This window comes from Sceloporus occidentalis, unplaced genomic scaffold (assembly GCF_023333645.1).
Source record: "Sceloporus occidentalis isolate IW3139 unplaced genomic scaffold, rSceOcc1.0.p SCAF_6, whole genome shotgun sequence".
NCBI classification, from domain to species: Eukaryota; Metazoa; Chordata; class Lepidosauria; order Squamata; family Phrynosomatidae; genus Sceloporus; species Sceloporus occidentalis.
In genome coordinates, this window is record NW_028316986.1 from 77,300,440 (window position 1) to 77,319,159 (window position 18,720).

General features: G+C 42.0%; 1 long non-coding RNA gene across 1 annotated transcript; it reads right to left on the minus strand.

Moving 5' to 3' along the window:
- Positions 1 to 686: 686 nt before the first annotated feature.
- On the minus strand, positions 687 to 9,832 carry LOC149310972 (uncharacterized). Its single transcript, XR_016281743.1, has 5 exons — positions 9,735 to 9,832; positions 7,927 to 8,081; positions 6,375 to 6,503; positions 5,361 to 5,497; positions 687 to 1,418 (listed from the first exon to the last, which is right to left on the minus strand). It is a non-coding gene; the product is annotated as an uncharacterized LOC149310972 (long non-coding RNA).
- Between the last annotated feature and the right edge of the window lie 8,888 nt (positions 9,833 to 18,720).

Sequence of the window (18,720 nt, forward strand, 5' to 3'; positions counted from 1 at the left end):
CCTTGTAGTCTTATAATACATGGGAAGTCACTCCCGGGGAACTTGAGATGTTTCAGATCTCACTTTACTAGGTAACTTCTCATTGTATGATAATGTCCAAGATTTTTGTATGTCTGTTTTTTATTTTTTTATTTTCTTTATTTTTTTAAAAAATTAATAAAATGTATTTTAAAAAAGAAGAAGAAAAAGAAAATAGATCTCACTTTACAAGAGTCGAGAGAGGTACCAACTGAAGGGAAGAGATCCAATCTCACAAAGCTTCTCCCAGCCACTTTGCATATTTGCAAAAAGGAGGCAAATAAAAGGAAAGGCTTGGATCAAAAAGACCCATTGGGGAGTTGGGGAGGATGTCTGTTGGGGAGGATTTGCTGATTGGAGTAGCATGTTCTCTCTAGAAATCTCTAGGTTGCCCAGTTCAACTCTATGGCCAACTTTCACTAGAAGCTGTGCTGGAGGACCTGAGGGCCCAAACAGACAGGCCAAAATAAAGCTGCTTCAGGTCACTTTGGAGGTATGTTGTTTAAATGACACATGGATCTTAAGAGGCCAGAAGCTGTGCCAAAGCTGCACTCTAGTCCTTAGGACTGGAGCATGACTTTGCCATGGCTTCCGGCCTCTTAGGACAAATGCATAATTTAAATAGCATATCTCCAAACTGACCCGAAGTAGCTTTATTTTGGCCTGTTTGTTCGGGCTCTGAGATTCCTAGAAAGAATACTTCTCTAGGCATTTGTAGGTCCTACAGCACCATTCTATGATAAGCTGTAAGTGAATGTTGACTGTAGAATTGCACTGGAAGACCTACAGATGCCCAGGGAAGTATTCTCTCAGGTTTTTTAAAAAAGTGTATTTTTGGTTGAAGTTTTTCCACTTTCATACATCTCTAACTCCAGAGAATGTGGAGGGCCCACTGTAATTGTTGACATTCTTGCAGACCTTCATAATTCTTAATAACATAAGAAGAACAGTGTTGGATCAGATTAAAAAAAACCCTAGTCCAGCACTCTGGTCCCACTGTGGCCAATTAGATACTTGTGCGAAGCTCACAAGCAACTATAAACACATCTTTCTGCTTATAATTCCGAGCACCTTAGACTGGAGGCAATATACAATTACCATAACTAATGTAACCACTGATAGGTTTGTTTTCCATGAACTTCTTGTTTGCTAGACGATCTTGGGTCTGTCAGTACCTCTCAGCTTCGGTGACCCGAAATGGGAGCAGTATAACAGAAGGGAAGAACAGCATAATCTGAGGTTTGTTCTCCCTGAGCTTGCTGGAAGTATGACATAACAAAATTGTATCTCTGTCCCATGTTGATTCGGTGTTGAATGAAATTAGTCATCAGCACTTTGTACAAATGTTTCTTTGCAGTAAGTAGGAGGTTATTGACATTCTCACTGACATTCTCTTTTACCTAAAAAAAGAGCAGAGTACCATCACTGATTATTGCTTATTAGTCAGCAAAGCAACTAAAAGTACACAACCCAAGCTTGCATCTTTATGTGATCTAAAAGGACTGGGGGGAAAAACAGTATCTGAATCATTTGCTAAACCTAGAAAGCAACAGAGGAAAAAATGCCAATAATGCATTTGTACTCAGTACGTATGCACACTGCAGACATATAGCAGTTTGATACCACTTTAACTGTCATGGCTCCATCCTGTGGTACCCTGGGATTTGTATTCAGTCTGCTTTGCCCGAGAGCTCTGATGCCTCACCAAACTACAGGATTCTGCAGGGCAGAGGAATGGCAGTTAAAGTAGAGTAAACTGCTTTATTTCTGCAGTGTACTTACATCTGCAGAATAAATTTAGCAGTGTCAGTAATAGGTACTATATTTTGTATAAATAATAATTATTATTTAGAAATAAATTTTACTGTATCCAGGGAGGTACATGTGCATTGGATTGTTGCTAGAACCTATATAACATTAGGTAGTAACATTTTTCAAAAATAATTCCACATACACATAAGGTATTTTTATATCACACAATTTATAGCACTATAGTTTCACTTGTACTGCCTGCATCTTATGAAATCTGGGGTTTTGTGGTTTGGGGAAGTACTAGATCTCTCTGGCTGGAAACTCTAAATTACCACTTCTTAAATTGCAAATCCCAGGATTTCATGGGATTTTGCAACAGCAAATAAAATGGAATTATAGGCGGGTTACAGACCGCCCGTTTGGGGCAGGCTGCAACCGCCCCTTTCCCCGCTGTATTGGGGTCTCAGCGTCCAGAGCGGCAGCCGCTGAGGCCCCGATCCGCCACTTTTCAGGCTGCGGGGAAGCGGCAAAATGCCCCTTCCCCACAGCCTGGACAGGGGTGTCCTTGGGGCTTCAAGCCCCAAGGACACCCCGCGGCGGCGGGGAGGAGGAGAAAGGGGCTGCTTGGCCCCTTTCTCCTTTGGTCCACTGGGCGTAGCCGTGTGAAGGCTGCGCCCAGCGGACCAAACCAGGAAGGAGCTCCGAAACGGAGCTCCTTCCTGCTCCACACTAAGGGCGCACTAAGCGCCCTGGCGCGGAGCGAGGACGTCACGTCCGCTCCGCCCCGTATAGAGGCGGCGCGGTCGTGATGTCCTCATGGCGGCAGCCATGTGGAACGGCCGCTGCCATTTTGTGCCCATTTGTAACGGGCCAAAGTGTTACAATTTAAATGGCCGTTAAGTTTATATCCAATTGTTAATCTCTTTATATAAACAGAATTTACATTCTGATTGTTTTACCAAATCTCCACTGATTTAATGTATTTATTCTCAATGGCATTAACAATTGGATCCAGGTCTTATGAAATACTGATTAATGAAAAAATAATGTTAAATAAAGTTTAAATTTAGATTATGACTTTCTCATAGCACAAGGTTTGTTCATGTTAATAAGACAAGTTTAAACATATATCTCTCCTACTGAAAGAGTCAGAATAATAAAAAATTAGTAGAGACACTTAAAACAAACCCTACAGAGCCCTCTCCTCACACAACTGTCCATGTTCAGGAGGGCACTTGGAGATTTTTATCATATACAGAAATAAGCAAATTAGTAATTTTTCAAGCAAGTTTGATAGCAGAACAAAAGGTTTTACTAACACAAGGCTTTGCTTCTGGGATTTTATTAGACAAAACCCTAGCTTTTCTACTCCCATTTCCTAGTCGACTCTGTGCAAAAGGAAATTCAGAAGACAGTCTGTGTCAGGATGGAACAAAGGAAAAGGGTGAAGTCGCTAATTATAGGCCAGAGAATAACCTCAGTTCAAGAAAGAGAGTAGAAAATGTAGTGAACATCACACTGCAAAAATGTCATTGTTTATTGCTGCTATTGAGACCCATACTAATATTCTGCAGGCATGAAGACAGAAAACTAGAGAAAATTGACACTGTTTTAAAAATGGAAATTAACAAAACTGAAAGTTTTTTAAATTACTCTCATTCAGTTGTTATGTAAATTGGAGATGATGTCCATACAGAGAATTAATATTTGCTTCTCAGATCTCTTTTAAATTGCTGGGGGAGAGAATATGTTGTGAGCCAGCATTTTGTATTGGCATGAGTGTTGGACTAGGATGCTAGGAGACCAGGATTTGAATCCTGCTTAGATGTGGAGCTAGTTCAGGAAGGGAGACTGTTGTACAGAGGGGATGGGTCATACACCAACAGTAGCCCTATTCTGTCCCAGCTACCCACCTTTAAATAAACACACTCAAAACCAGTCAACTGTGTGAGAGGGCATCTGGTCAGGGAGATGGAATCAAGATAGACCACTGCATCTCCACCTCCCTGTCCCCCAGGTCTCACCTGCTGCTGAACAGAGACACTTGGTGGGCAAAGCTGAGAGTGATTAACACACACACACCAGCCTCATACAACCAGGTTTCTGTAGTACATGCCAGGTCAGCTTGTTCTTCCAGGATCAAGTCCTGAATGGCAGCTGTTTTACTATTCACTGCCCTAGTGTTCAGCAGCAGCATTCTCAACTTGTCTTATGAGCTGATCTCAGAGAACAAGGGAAGGAAACTAGTGCACTACTTGCTAACGCAGCGTGAGGACAGGTCAACTCATTTGAAATGGGGCGCTGGAGTGCTGAGGATACCATAGACAACCAAAAAGGCAAACAAATATGTCCTAGAACAAATCACGTCTGACCTCTCCCTGGAAGCAAAGATGACAAAACTGAGGCTGTTGTCCTTTGGCCACATCATGAGAAGGCTTGGCTCATTAGAAAAAATAATAATGCTAAGAAATGTGGAGGGCAGTAGAAAGAGAGGAAGACTGCACACCAGATGACTGAACGCAATTAGGGAAGTCATGGGTATGAATTTGCAGGACCTGAGCAGAGCAGTGGAGGACATGGGGTCTTGGAGAATGTCTCATCTACAGGCTCTCCATGAGTCAGGTTGACTCGAGGGTAATTATCTGAGGAAATATATAATTTTTCCATTACTGTGAGTATAGCCAAACATCTTGGAATCCCTTTCAAATGCTTACTTTCTCTATTATGAGATCATAGGTCTGTATTTTACTTTTGCCCAGAGCCTAGTATATAATGGGCACTTTATAAATATTGAATTGTGGTGTGCTGAAAAGAGCAGCCAATATTCATTGGTTTTCTTTCTTTAAAAGAAAAAAAGATATTTGTAGACTACTCTTCTGCACATCCTTTAAACACAGCTAACAATACAAAGCCCCTAAAATAAGATCATCATTCAAAAGGCACTTATCTGGAGCAGCCACATTGAAGGTATTCATGGCACCACTCCAAAATTAAACAAAATTTCCCATTGCAAACCACAAATAAAGAAATGGCTGTGGTGGAACAAAACTTTCTCTGCTGCTTTAGCTGAAAATGGGGCAAGAAAGCTGAAAGGCCTAGAAATTACACAGAATATATTTGCCGAAGTAGAAGATTTCAACATTCTTAAAACTATCTGATATCCTAATACAGCCTTAATTGTGAATGACATGATTGTTATAATACTGGACTATACTAAGGGAGAACTAGAGTCAAATCAATAGGTAGCCATGAGCTCCCTATATAATCTTGGAACTGTCATGATCTCACAGCCCAACCTACTACTGAGGTTGATGGTACAGGAGAGAGAGGCATGTACATATCCTTGAGTTATTTGGAACAAAAGCAAAATGTAAGAAGAAAACAATAAACAGCCCTTAAACATATAGTTACAAATGCTAGTCATCTTTAATGGCCAACTGCTCTGTAATGTGTGGGCATTGTGCAATGCATATGTCAAAATGCACCGCTATTATTCACATTATGGCCAAGGTCCTTTACTGGGAGATGCATGTGTCTCAACATAGCTACACCTTCATACATAACGTCTTATGTTAACCTCCCAAACTCACCTTGTAAGATGTGCAGGCATCTGTAGGTATCTTCAGGGGGGCTCTTGCGATGTCTCTTCAGTGATGTTCTTGCAATACATCCAGCTAAAGGAAAATAGCTGGGTGTATTATTGCTGATCCCCTTGCTTTCTGACAATCTAGAAATAGCAATGAGGTGTGGGAGTTGTGTGGCTTGCAAGGTGCACCGGGGGTGGGGGGTGGGGCTTTGGTCACTGAATGGTGAGAACAAAATTCCAATCTATGCAATGAACAAGAAAGTGAGTTACAATGGTGTAAGTCCAACTTGCACCATAGTAACTTATTGACAAAATATTGGCCTGTTCCTTTCTTTCAGAAGACTGTTAACAACAGTGCCTCTGTGGTAAACATAATTGTTTCTAAAGCTCAGAGCTACACCTAGAAGAACAAATGTTATTTCACATATTCCACAGGATTTGCATTCACAGCTTCTGCCTCTGAGCTCTGGCTAAAATCAAGCCTCAAAGGCACTGAAGATTATGATAACACTGACAGTTTTTAGCAACATGGAGTGATGTCTTATGAATCTGTCTAGAAAACATCATTCAAATTTAAAGAGAATGATTTTGTATGCTACTGTCTCTCCCATTTAAACCAAAGGACTGGTGAAACTATTCTGTGATGACCTTTCATATTTTTCTTATGGTTTTCAGAAAGCCAATTTATCTGAAACTGCCAGAAGTAAATATCAATATTAATGGGTTGGGGACTAGTACCTAGTTAGGATGTTTGTCTTCCTGTATCATAACCCTTGTACCAGTTCAATACTCTAATTAGTTCACGGCAAATTGATTCATTTAATTGGTTGTTGATTTGTCCATCTTAAGGATTCCTCCCCCACCCCACAAGGAGATATATAAAATATATTTTTTTCCTCTGTAAATAAGGTTTGGCCAAGTATTCCCTGTAACATACACATTTACCCAAACCATTAATCTATCACATGTATGGGGCAAAATAAGAACTATGAAGAATGTTGGTTGTGTGTTGGCTTACCTTAAAGACTCAGGCAACTTGGATAACCATTCTTTGACTGATGATTCCAGTTGTACATTCCCAAAGTTCAAGCACACTGAAGAGGTATTTAACAGTGCAAGCCTGTTCATGTTTACTCAGATGGAAGTCCTATTGTATTCAGATGAGCACAGATTAGTAGATATATCTATGCAGACTTACAGAATGCCCATAGAATGAAGCATATGAAAAAAATTGTCTTAATTTAATTTAATTTATATCCCACCATTCTTCTAACATGGGATCCAAGGAGGCAGTTTATTTGATTGCTCCCCCACACAGATATTTCAGATGTTGAATGTTTTCCCCAAATCCTATAAATGTTTTATGTGGAATGGGATTAAGTGGTAGGGAGATTCAGAAGGTTTCCAGAGGGATGTGCTACCATAACAGAGTATATAAAATAATGAATAATAAAAATGTACACACTCAAGGTGGATTACACTCAAGCGAGAAAGAGAAAAGGGAAGGGAAGGAGAAACTAGCAACACTGCTTTCAGTCTATGAGTGTAACCTGAAAGTTATTATTTATTATTATTAACCTTTATTTATAAATATATAAATGAACTAATATAAAATGTCAATATTACAAATTACCTCATGTACCAAGGTTCCCCCCCTCAAAAGCTATGTGTGACGGGTGGGGTATTTTATGACCTAAAAAGTGAGAATTTCAGTATATTGTGGAGTATACATATGTCCAGTGCCCAGAAGAGTTTTTGTGAAAATCAAGCATGTTCAAGCCAAACCCAGAGCAGAAAAACACAATGTGAAACAAAGATAAAAATAAGATACAGTAAAATAAAATAAATTTATTATATTGTGGGATATTTTGTGACTGATATGTACTTCAGTGTCTCAGTAACTGAAGAAATTTAAATTTCTCTACATAGCACTTCTGCTTTTCTGTATCATGAGTCCTTCTTCCTCCCGCCAAAAATAGCATAGGACTTCATCTCAATGTGTTAATACTGGCCAAAATAAAATGTACTCCGTCAACAAATGTACCCTCTCAATAGACTTTAGATTCCCCCCCCCCCCACAGCTGTTTTTTGTTTAGAGAGACCTGTATATGATAAGGACCTGAAATCCAGGAACATTGTTTATAACTGTGAAGTCACAACAAAGAATGCCTATGTTGTAGGTCTAGTTTTATGTATATAGAATGTGCACTAAATAAAAGATCTGGCTTGGATACCACCTCAGAAAGTAGTTTGCTTCACCTTTATAGACTTAGGACCTTATCCCCTAAACCTCTTTCCCTGCTACAGTAGTGTTGGATGTAGAAATGCTATTCAATCAGAAGTGCTCTTTTTCCTCTCACACCTTCAGAACTATTCTGGGATTACAGCATCTATTTGCCCCAAAACTTTATCGTGTACAATAGCATTTGGAACTGTCCACCTACTCCAAGACATGCCCACACCTTTTCATTGTTTGGTGCCTGCTCTCTCTCTCTCTCTCTCTCTCTCACTCACACACACACACACACACACACACACCCCATTCCAAAATATAAATAAAATAGTCTTACCTTTAAAAAAGTCTTTTTCTCTGGTTCCGGGGGCTTCTTGATTGGGATAGATCAGAGTTCCCAGACTTAACTTACTGCTTAAAGAGGAAAGTCAGCAGCTATGGATCTATCTGTTTGATCTATCCCTGGCTTTCGTGTGGCAGTGCTTAGTATGCCTGAACAAAGAGGCAGAAGGTTAATGAAATAAATGCCTTTTAAAACTATAAGACCCTTTTGCCCTTTCCGCTTAAATTTCCAGGCATGTGTATGTGCGTGAATGAGTGTGAGAGCGAATGATGACATTAGCACACCATGGTGTCATAGTGTTATAGTAACAGAGAGAATGTGAAATGGGGCTGGAAAACAAGGCAGGGAAGCAGGGCATTGAGCAAAGTTATGGATTCTTTAACAAGCCCCAGTGGAGGGGGAAACATTCATTTGACATTTTTTCCCCTATAAAGAATTTTTTAAAGGTTTCTTGCAGTTACTTTGCCAACTAAAAGAAAGTCAAATTGAAATGTCCATGCCTTCTCCTTTTCCCCAATCATTACATTTCCCTATTTCCCATTCCCATATATTTTTGTCTGCAAGGGTAGTGTTTAAAGGTGAAGGCAACGTATGAGTCTTTTCTCCTGTGTCTTTTAATTCAATCAGACATGTTTCATAGAAATGCTATTAGCTAAATAATCTGCAAATATTCAGTAGCATGGGGTCAGGGAATGAGGATGGGGAAAAATACACATAGTGTATTTCCCCTTCTCAGTTGATAGCTACTGTTAATTCCTTCTGCATTCCTTCCCAAAGCAATGTGATTACAAATAAAAAGAAGGACTGTGGTAAATATATTTCTTGGCTGAACATTAGACTTGTCAGTCACAAACCTACACTTCCTACATCTCCTCTTCCCCTTCTGGTGTTTTTCTTTCTGTTTTGTTCACTAAATAAGCTGCTGGTGGTAGGGAACCACCTTATCTGAATGCCTGTGTCCCTCTGAATCTCCAGTGCAGGCCCTGGGGCTTTATGAGCAGTCTGTTTTGCTCTGGGTTGTTTCGGAGAAGTCCCACTTCAACTTGGACAATGACCAAAATACTTTAACAGAGCTTGCTTTGGTTCTGGATGCAAACCACTAAGGAATGTTGGAAAGACATTCTGATGTCAAATGCAATGGAAACTATTTTTCTGCTAACTACACAAGTGTGCCTTAATTGTATCTACACAATATGCACTAGACTGAGTAAAGATTGCAGTGCAGGAAGCAAAGGAATGGTTTGGGCCTATAGAAGAGATGGCAAATGTGTCCTGCTCAGCAATGTCAGTTTAAAGAGGTTGGGGCCCTGGAGCAGTTCTCAAAACAGGGGACCCTTTGTGCCCCATGGGATTAACAGAATGCCAAAGAAATGACATGTAGAGAGATCTTGTAGCATCTTTGAGACTAACTGTTCCTCTCAAAGGTGCTACAAGATCTCGCTACATATTGATTCTATAGACTAACACGGCTATATATTTGAATTCTACCACTACAGAAAAGACATAAATAACTACAGATTGCAATGGACAAGAGACAACAGCACCAAAAACTTTATCTCTGACCTCCTTTTCAGCCCTGCAGCCTCCATGAGACCAACAGCTTGATCTCATGCATTTTTTTACTCCATTACTCAGGTGGCATAGAAATTATGGACAATAACAGATGCATCAGGAGATTCAGGAAGCAAGGAACACTTTGTCCCTTTTAGCTCTGGACCTGGAGCAATTGCACCAACCCAACCACTGACAATCTGGCCCTGCTAGCCAGGGTAACATGTACCCACTCTATTGCTGTGACACACCTCTGTGCTCCGTAGTTTACCAACTGCTCCTCTTTCATGATTCACTGAAATCTGCTCCAGTAATTAGAGATGCCAGGAATGTTGATAGAGAAGACAAGGATCACTGTTAGCTACACATCAGCTTTTTGAACAACCTGTAAAACACATTTAGTGGGTATGGTTGGACACAATAGCGAGTGCAAGTCTGCTTTAATATGAAGATGATACACTTAGGTGTGGCAATAGCATAACTTGAATACCATGACTGGATAGCAGCAGGGACGTAGCCAAGGGGGGGATCTTGGGGTCCTGACCCCCCCTTCCATTAGAAAAATGAATGGTGTGTGCTGCTGCGCTGCCGCACCCAAGCCCCATTATAATGGTGGCACTTAGTCTGGACCCCCCCCCCCTTCCTAAAATCCTGGCTACGTCCCTGATAGCAGCCCTCATGCAAGACTGTATCATTCAGCATAGCATGCACAGGAAGCAACAGTGTGACACTTGAATATACTTCCCTACTCAGAGCACACCCCAGATTTGTTGGCAGTGGCCCTTTACAAAGAGATGAATGCTCAGAGAAAGCTCACATAGACTCCTTTTGAAATGGTGAGCTGAAGAAGCAGTCACCTGCCTACTGCACCCTTTTGCAGCAAGCTATTTTTTTAAAAAAGCATAATTGTTATTAGAGGCAGAATGTTGCAGTGGTTTGAAGGCTGATTCTGGAGACTGGGGTTTGAGTCTCTGCTCAGCAATGGAAATCCATTGGGTGATCTTAGGTGAGTTGCACACTCTCAGCCCCAGAAAATCCCATGATAGGTTTACCTTAGGGCTGCAATAAATTGGAAACTATTTGAAGGCACACCACAGCAACAAGTCATCACTATTGCTTTATTTCATGGCAATTTACACTTCTGAAGTTATGCAGGGTTACGGGGATTACAACTCAAGGACACCACAGCTTCTGCTTATCACTGCAGTTGTAGCTTTTTATATCTGTAGAGTCTGTACCTTAAAGTTTTGACACATTCCAGAACTGACAGCATTTCTTACACTTCTTTTTAGCTGCTCAGTTCCCTCCCTCATTCCTACTGCCCTTACTTAATACTGCTGCCAAAATAATCTAACATATCTAGATCCTGATAGAGGATTTATGTCATTATAGAAGACGCCAGCTATCATGCAAGTTCTGTTGATTTTGTTCTGGCAATCCCTTTTTTGCCCTTGGGCTTGGTTTTCATGCTTTGCAAACCAAAGTTATGCTCAGTAAGCTCCTGAATATCCCCTAACTCTATCTGCTGGAAAGCTCCATCATTTTTTAAAGCAGCAGTGACCTAGTTTTTTTCTACTAGAGGGCATGCAGTTGCCCTCTCTACCAAGCCATTAATGTTCAGCTTTCATTTCAGGGTAACATCCCAACATTGTTTCTGACAGCAGCAGGAAACTCTGGAACTACTGTGTAAGGTCAGACCAAGAGTACATGCTACTGGCCAGATCAGTCTGTTAGTGCTCAGCTGCAGAATCAGGAAAATCGCCTACCCAACCAGTTTCCAGCACTATGACCAGCACTGCTGCACTAAATATGAAAGCCCATCTGTGCAGTGCACAAGTTCCCTCAGTAATACAGGAAAGTACGTAAAGATATTAAAACAAACATCTTCAGAAAATTAGCAGGATGTGATTAGCTTTCATATGCAATACTCAATGAAAATAAAACCCCTGCTGAAATGCATTGAGTAACTGGCTGTTGCTGTTGTTAACTGCTATCAAGTTGACTTTGACTTACAGTGACCCATTGAATGAGAGACCTTCAAGCCAAACTCTCACCAACAGCCCTGCTCAGGGCCATGGTTTCCTTGATTGAGTCTGTCCATCTGCAATGCAGTCATCCTCTTTGAAAAATGCCTGGAAACAGATTGGTAGCTAGTAAACCTTTTTCAAAAGGGGGGATTATAGATTCCCTGTAACCGGCCCCGTTCAGCAGCATTTTGGACCTACTGGAATGTTCTAAACAGTTTCCAAAGGCAGCTCCATGTGGAGTATGTTACAGTAATTCAAATGGGATGTCTGTATATACTCATGTATAAGTCTAGAGATTTTAGTCAAAAAATGGACCCCAAAAACCTAGGCCAACTTAACCACAGGTCAATGTAAATACAATACTTTAACTCTTATTAAAAAGGAAACCATCCCCTGGCGAAAGGCAAGAGTGCAATCTGTCCTAGAAGCACTGACCTCCCTCTATTCTTTCTTTCAGCCAGCCTTTAATGTGAGCCAAAATATCTATGCCTGCCATAATTTTGTAGGTTCTTTGGCACTGTATTCCTTTGCTTCATCGTTTAGATCCTTTGTGGCATGTCCCTAAGTTTTACCCTTGACTTATCCAAGGGTTATAACAAAATCCATAATTTTGTTCCCCAGACCTGCCCTTGACTTATACATGAGGTTGACTCGTAGATGAGTATATACGGTAACCAAGGCATGCGTCACTGTAGCTGGATCTGACATCTTCAGGAGCAGGTGCAGCTGGAACACTAGTTTTAACTGTGTAAACACACTCCATGGCATAGTGGTTTGAGTGTGAGATTGCAACTCTGGAAACCAAGGGTCAGTTCCCAGCTTGACTATGAAATCCACTGGGTTTCTCTCTGCCTCAGAAGGGAATGGCAAACCCTGTCTGAACAAATCTTGCCCAGAAAACTCCATAATAGAGTTGTTTAGCATTGCTGTCAGTCAGAAACAACTTTAAGGCACACAACAACAAAACACACTTCTGGTCATACTTCATAACCTGAGAAATTTATGTGTGTGTGTTTTTTTCTTGTTTTTATTATTAGGTTTTAATTTATGCACTGTGTTTTAATTCATCTGATCCACCTTGGGTCCCATTTGGCAGAAAGATGGGATAAAGGACAAGCAGTGTTGGAGCCAGGCAGAATTCCTCTCAGAAGTTTCCTTTTTAAAAATATCTTGGTGCTACTACAGAAAAGATAATGCTTTGTGCATGCTCACCAGTTCATCTGATGCAGGACACAGCAGGCTTCCACTGCTGTTCTTAATTCTCAGGCAGGTTCCTACAGAAAAATCTGGTCCTTAACTATTGCTGTGTTTCTACAATAGGTTCCACAAACTATGTGCAGAGCCCTGAGCCACACCTGGTTTTAGGAAGAGATGGCTATTCTGGCACTGCTATGAGCACCCCTGGGACAGAATGTTCAGCATCTACTGCTGCATGAAAGGCTCTAGCAATTTTGCTTCCAATATCACTCTCTTCCACTGCACAAAGAAGCAGAGAAGACTTTTATGTATGCATAGGGTTTCATCTTCATCCTCACCACAGTGATCTCTCGATCTCGTCAGGTAGGCAGGTGTGAGCGAAGCCGGGGGTCCCATAGGTGGTAATACCCTTTGGGGATCCATGGTAGCGGGGTTAGGTCCCTTTTTCAGCAAACCACCACTCAAGCCAGGAGAGCAGTCAACAACAGTCCAACTTTATTTCCAACAATTCCAGAGATATCCGCCTCATAAAGAGAACTCTTCCCCACTCCCTAGTTACTTCACTGGACGTGGGGTGGCTGTTAACGGCACAGCCTTCGCTTTTCCACAGGGCTCCTCTGCACGCTCACTCGAGTGCAAGTCCTCCGGGGCGAGCCGGGCGGTAGGCTAGTCTGGCCTGCGGCTGCTCTTCTGCCGGCCTCAGCACGGGAGTAGTTACCCCTCCTGGGCTGCTCCGGTTCCTCCACTCCCACCAGGTGGGTTCCGACCACCCTCCGCCTCCCTCGCCGCGGCTGGCTGCCGGGTTAAAAGGCTCACCCTTTTCGGTCCCCTGGCGTCTTGGACTCACCGGCACGGACACGTGGCAAGGTCCTGCCCTTATCCTCCCAGCCCGTGTGAAGGAGTTAAAGTTGGTGCTTGGCGTCGCCGGGCGTGGGCCCCGGCCTCCTTCTCTCCTTTCCCTAATGCCTCCTCGAACCCCTCTTCCGCGTGCCCCGTATCCTCCCCTTCCCTCTTCCTCTCCTGGCCTTATATGGGCCTCCTCCTGAGGGCCCTCCCCTGGCTGCCTTTCTGGCGCCAGCTGCGACTCTTTCCGCCCTGGGCTCAGCTGGGAGTCCTTCCATCCTGCTTCTGCCCCTGGGTCCTCCCTTCCCCCTCCTTCCTCCTCCTTTGCCCATCCAACCCTCCCCTGCTCTCCCTCTTTACAGCAGGCAAACAGGCAGGGGGGATTTAAACCTTTTACATTTTGTGCTGAGATAGTTGGAGAATCTGTGTGCATACATGCAGGTATACAGATACAAAGTCCTTTCCTCACTCCAGCCAACACTGAATGCAGCTCAGAGGCTTGAAAAGATTGTGCACCCCTATCCCACATGGATGTATCATTTTGTTAAGCCCCCATTCATGGAACAGAAATTTGAGGACCCTAAAATTCTAGGGCTAGAAACACTGACTGGCTGAATATGGAAATTCTGATGTTCCGATGCATAACATGAACCTGAAAAAGAAATGCTTTTTTTTTTTGGGGGGGGGGGAGTATCTCTGTCATCTTTCTGTTTGTACATTTCCAAAGGCATCTGGATAAGAAATTCAAGAAACTGTGCTCGGGCTAATCCAGCAAAGTAATTTCTGCCTTATTTTTTTTTTTTTGGGGGGGGGGGCAGAAACAATGTAAATATTACATCTGCACTGCCCAGTGCAATATTCTGTGGCAGAACAAGGGAATGTCGCTGCTTTTGACTACAACATCCAGATTCCCCAGTCAGCTTGGCCACTGGCCATGCCGACCATACCACTGGCCAGAGTCTAGAGTTCAAAGAAGTAACCTTCTTGATCTCTGATTTTGAGAACCACCGAGTGTTCTGAATACTCACCAACAAAAAGTAACATCCATCCTAACAAGACAATAAATAGACACCTGCATTTCCATATGACCTGCTTTGCACTGTGAATACAACCCAAAACTTGTCTGCTTAGAGTAAATTCACCTGAGCTTTATGGGATTTAACTCCAGAGAAATATAGAATATAGCCACAATATAGAATTAAAGCAGTTTGACACCACTTGGCTTTATCCTACAGAATCTTGGCATTTGGTGAGGTATTCAACCTGGTCTGTCAGAGAGCTCCAGTGCCTCACCAAACTACTAATCTTAGGATTCTGTGGAATAGACTCATGGCTATGTGGAACTGCTTTAATTCTGCGAGGTGACTACACTCACACAGAGGTTTAGAGGTTAAAGCTTCCAAGAACTGAAAGTGACTAAGAATATTTCAAGGTACAATATTCAGGAAACTACTCTTTCTAATAGGGAAGGGAGAAGTGAGAGCAATCCACCGAAAATAATGGTTTATTGTGTCAGCCACAGAAAGAAAAGGGAAAAAAAAACCCAAAAGATCACTCTAGGCGCCATTAGAAGAAGGATCATTAATTAAAAATCTTGGATTTGTCAGACTCTTCACATATTTATGAGCAGGATTTTTTGCTGGTGCTTTCTGAACTGGAACCAACCATTAGCCCTGAAAAGCCAGATTTGCTGTTTTTTTTTTTTTTGTTTGTTTTCTCTGGTGGGAGGGACTCTGGCATGTCCATTTGTCAAAATAGCATGCTGCTGTATTAGTATGCATTAAGAATCACTGTTATCTAAAAATGTCTTAAAATGACAAGGAAGGTGTTACTTTTTCAGGGGTCTTGATAGCTTTCAGGCATTTTGGGGGCAAAAAATAATTAATCAGAAACTTTCTTGGTGGATCTGGGGGCTTAAGGGGACTTCTGGTAGGCTTCAGGGATCACACTTAGGGGGCCCAAGGGACACGTGTCCCATGGACTGCACTTTGCCCACCCGTTATACATGTACAATGTTTTAATAAATGCAATCAGCCCTCCATATCCATGAATTCATTATCCATGGATGCAACCTTCCATGGCTTGATATATAAACTGCAATGTGAGAAATTTGGGAAGTGAAGGAAATTTAATGGAGGATGCAGAATTTGGGAGGGCAGTGCACTCATCTCTGCCTACCAGTTACACCCCAATGCTTATCCTGAGATGATCACTGAAAATATCAGATTAGGAGAGTCATATGGATAAAATGAACTTGAAAAAAATTGTAACGAAGCTAGTTCTTCTTTCCTTTTGTTCAAGTACCCCTGTTTCAAGTTGTTTCTCATAGCAAATGCTAGAGCTCAGTGCTAGCTACCCAATTCATCAAAGACAGAAGTTGCATGGATAAAAGAATTATTGCTGCCGTCCTATATGAATACTCAACAAACTGTCCCATTTCACTTTTAAAAACACACAAGTTCATCCCACAGTGAAATGTACGCTGAATTATAGAGTGCTTAGCACAGCTTTATCCTTTGCAGGACCTATGCTACTGAATCATTTATCCTACCAACTCTTCTATGAAAACCAGACAGTTAGATGTTCGCACTAAGCTTTTGCTATATTTTTAAATTGCTCCCAAGAGCTTTTGTGAAATGTAAAGATAATCAGTTTTTCCGATGTGCATCTGACATAATTAGACTTGTGAACACATGTACATGATTTACATGGCAATCTCATATTTGAAATATGCCAATATAATTCCAATATGTACAGTGTAATGATGCTGTTACACTATCTTATCTTTAAGTCAGCATATGCACTATACTGCTCTAACTGAAGCAGTGTCAGGGTGTAAGAAATGAAACCAGCCTGCTCTGAATCACATCATTCTGCAGTCAGAGTCCACTTTCCCCGCTACTGAAAAGTTACAGCAGAAAAATAACTGTCACAAGTGGACACACATCCATAGATGTTCAAGAGGGCATCTCAGCTGCACTGAAAAAGAAGATACCAATTAACTCAGCAGCTAATCACTTCACAGCATTAGGAGTGCTTCGGCAGAGAACACAATTTATACACCGAGTTCATGTGTCTCCATTTCTGTCTTGTGTCACAACGTGCTCCACCATTGAGGATATTCAGTTAAAATTGTGACAATGTCAGCTATTTCTCTAGTGATGATTAATGGGTATGTGGAAATGTTGCACAGCCAGAACCTCCTCCTCCCTTTATTTGGGAAGAACTTAACAACTTTTGCAAATTTCTGTATAAATGGAACAGCAAGAACTTGGTATTTTAAAATACTGAAACGTGGGAGGAGATGGAATGGATAGATTCATCCATCCAGCAGAGGGCTTCGAGTGCTTAGTCTGGGTTTAAATCTTATGAGTTGCCACCTTTGTGTGTGTGTGTGTGTGTGTGTGTGTGTGTTATAATTACTGAGAGACTCCTCATCTTCAATGGCTCCATGACAAATTCCTTACCAAGTTACACACATGGAGCTTGAGAGGTTCAGATGTGTGAATATTTTATTCGGGTTTTTAAAAATAAGAATTTAGGGCTCATTCCCATTGCAGTTTGCTCCGAAGCAGGATTTGGGGCAAACGACTCTCATTTCCATTTGAACCTGCTTCTGATCCTCAATGGATCAATTCCAGGAGGAAAGAAGCAGGGCAAACACAAATAACCCAGGGTTAGTTGATACTAGTTTTTTTGCAGTTCTTTTCACAGGAATCGATCCTGAAGCGAGTCAAATAGGTGGGAATGACAGATTGGAATCACAGCATTCAGGAGGGGAGGGACAAATGGCAGAGGGGTTTTTACCATCCCTCCTCAGTTTATGACAGATCCACCATTCCCCCCCCCCCCCGTCAGTGCTGCCTTTGTACTTGTTTTCTTTTAAAAAAATTAAACTGAACGAATATTCGATTGATTGCTTTTGCAACTACTTGCAAAGGCATGTAGTTGCTAAAGCAATCAATTGCATATGCACTCAGTTTAATTTTAAAAAACAACATTGTCCTCCATTTTCCCCTTCCCAGGATGCCCCAGCAGTCCTGCATGCCTCTCCCTCCCTGCTCCCCGAAGTCCCGTTTCTCTCTCTCCCAATGCTCCCAGTTCCTTGTGTGCCTTGCCTTTGCCAGAGTCCTCCGTTTTTCTCCCTCCCTGCTCCCAGAAGTCCCCCATTTCTCCCTTCTTCCCAGGCCTTCTTCCTCCTCCTCCATCTCCAACTTGGGGGCTTCTCCCTCCCTCCCTTCCTCCTCCAGTCCTGCTGTCAAATGAATGACACCCAGAGCATAAATGGGAAGAAGAATCATGCGCCAAACCCCGCACTTACTCTGGAGAAAGGTACATTTTGTTTGCAGTGGGGACAAGGGACCTTTTGGGAATCGATTTCTGACATGCAGCCAAGCCGGATCAGAAATCGAGTCATTCCTCCAATGGGAATGAGCTCTAAGTAAATTTACTTGCATATTTCCCCATAATTGAGAGCAAAAGAACTTGAGACTATTTTTAAAAGGATACAGGAGAAAGAAAGAAAAACTGAATGTGCAAATTTCATCCACCTCTAACACTGCCCCCAAATGTTTTTTTTTTAACTTCAGCTGTTTGGTGATGGAGTAAAGCAGGAGTGGGTAAAGCAGGGGTGATTCTCACATGTCACCAGTAAGAACTGAAATTTACTCTCCTGTCATTTCAGACCATTAGACTTGGTCCTGCCCTCTGGGGCAGCAGAGAGCAGCCCTTTGTGACAGCCCTTGAGATATTTAGAGAAGGTAATCATGTCACTCCTCAGTCTTCTCTTCACCGGCAAACATGCCCAGATCATTCAGCCTTTGCTCATACATTTTGTTCTCCATACCACTTATCTTCCCCATTGTCCTTCTGTGAACTCGCTCCAACTTGACTATATCCTTCTTAAAATGAGGCATCCAGAACTGTATACAGGACTCCAGATGAGTCCTGACCAGTGAAGGCTATAGTGGGACTGTTGCTTCTCTTAATTGGAAACTACACTTCTATTAATGCAAGCTAAAATAGCACTTGCCTTTTTTGCTGCAGCACCATACTGTTGGCTCATGTTCAATTTATGATCAACAATAATTCCAAGGTCCTTTCCACATGTAATACAGCTAAACCACATATCCCTCATCCTATACCTGTGCATTTGGCCTAAATATAGAAT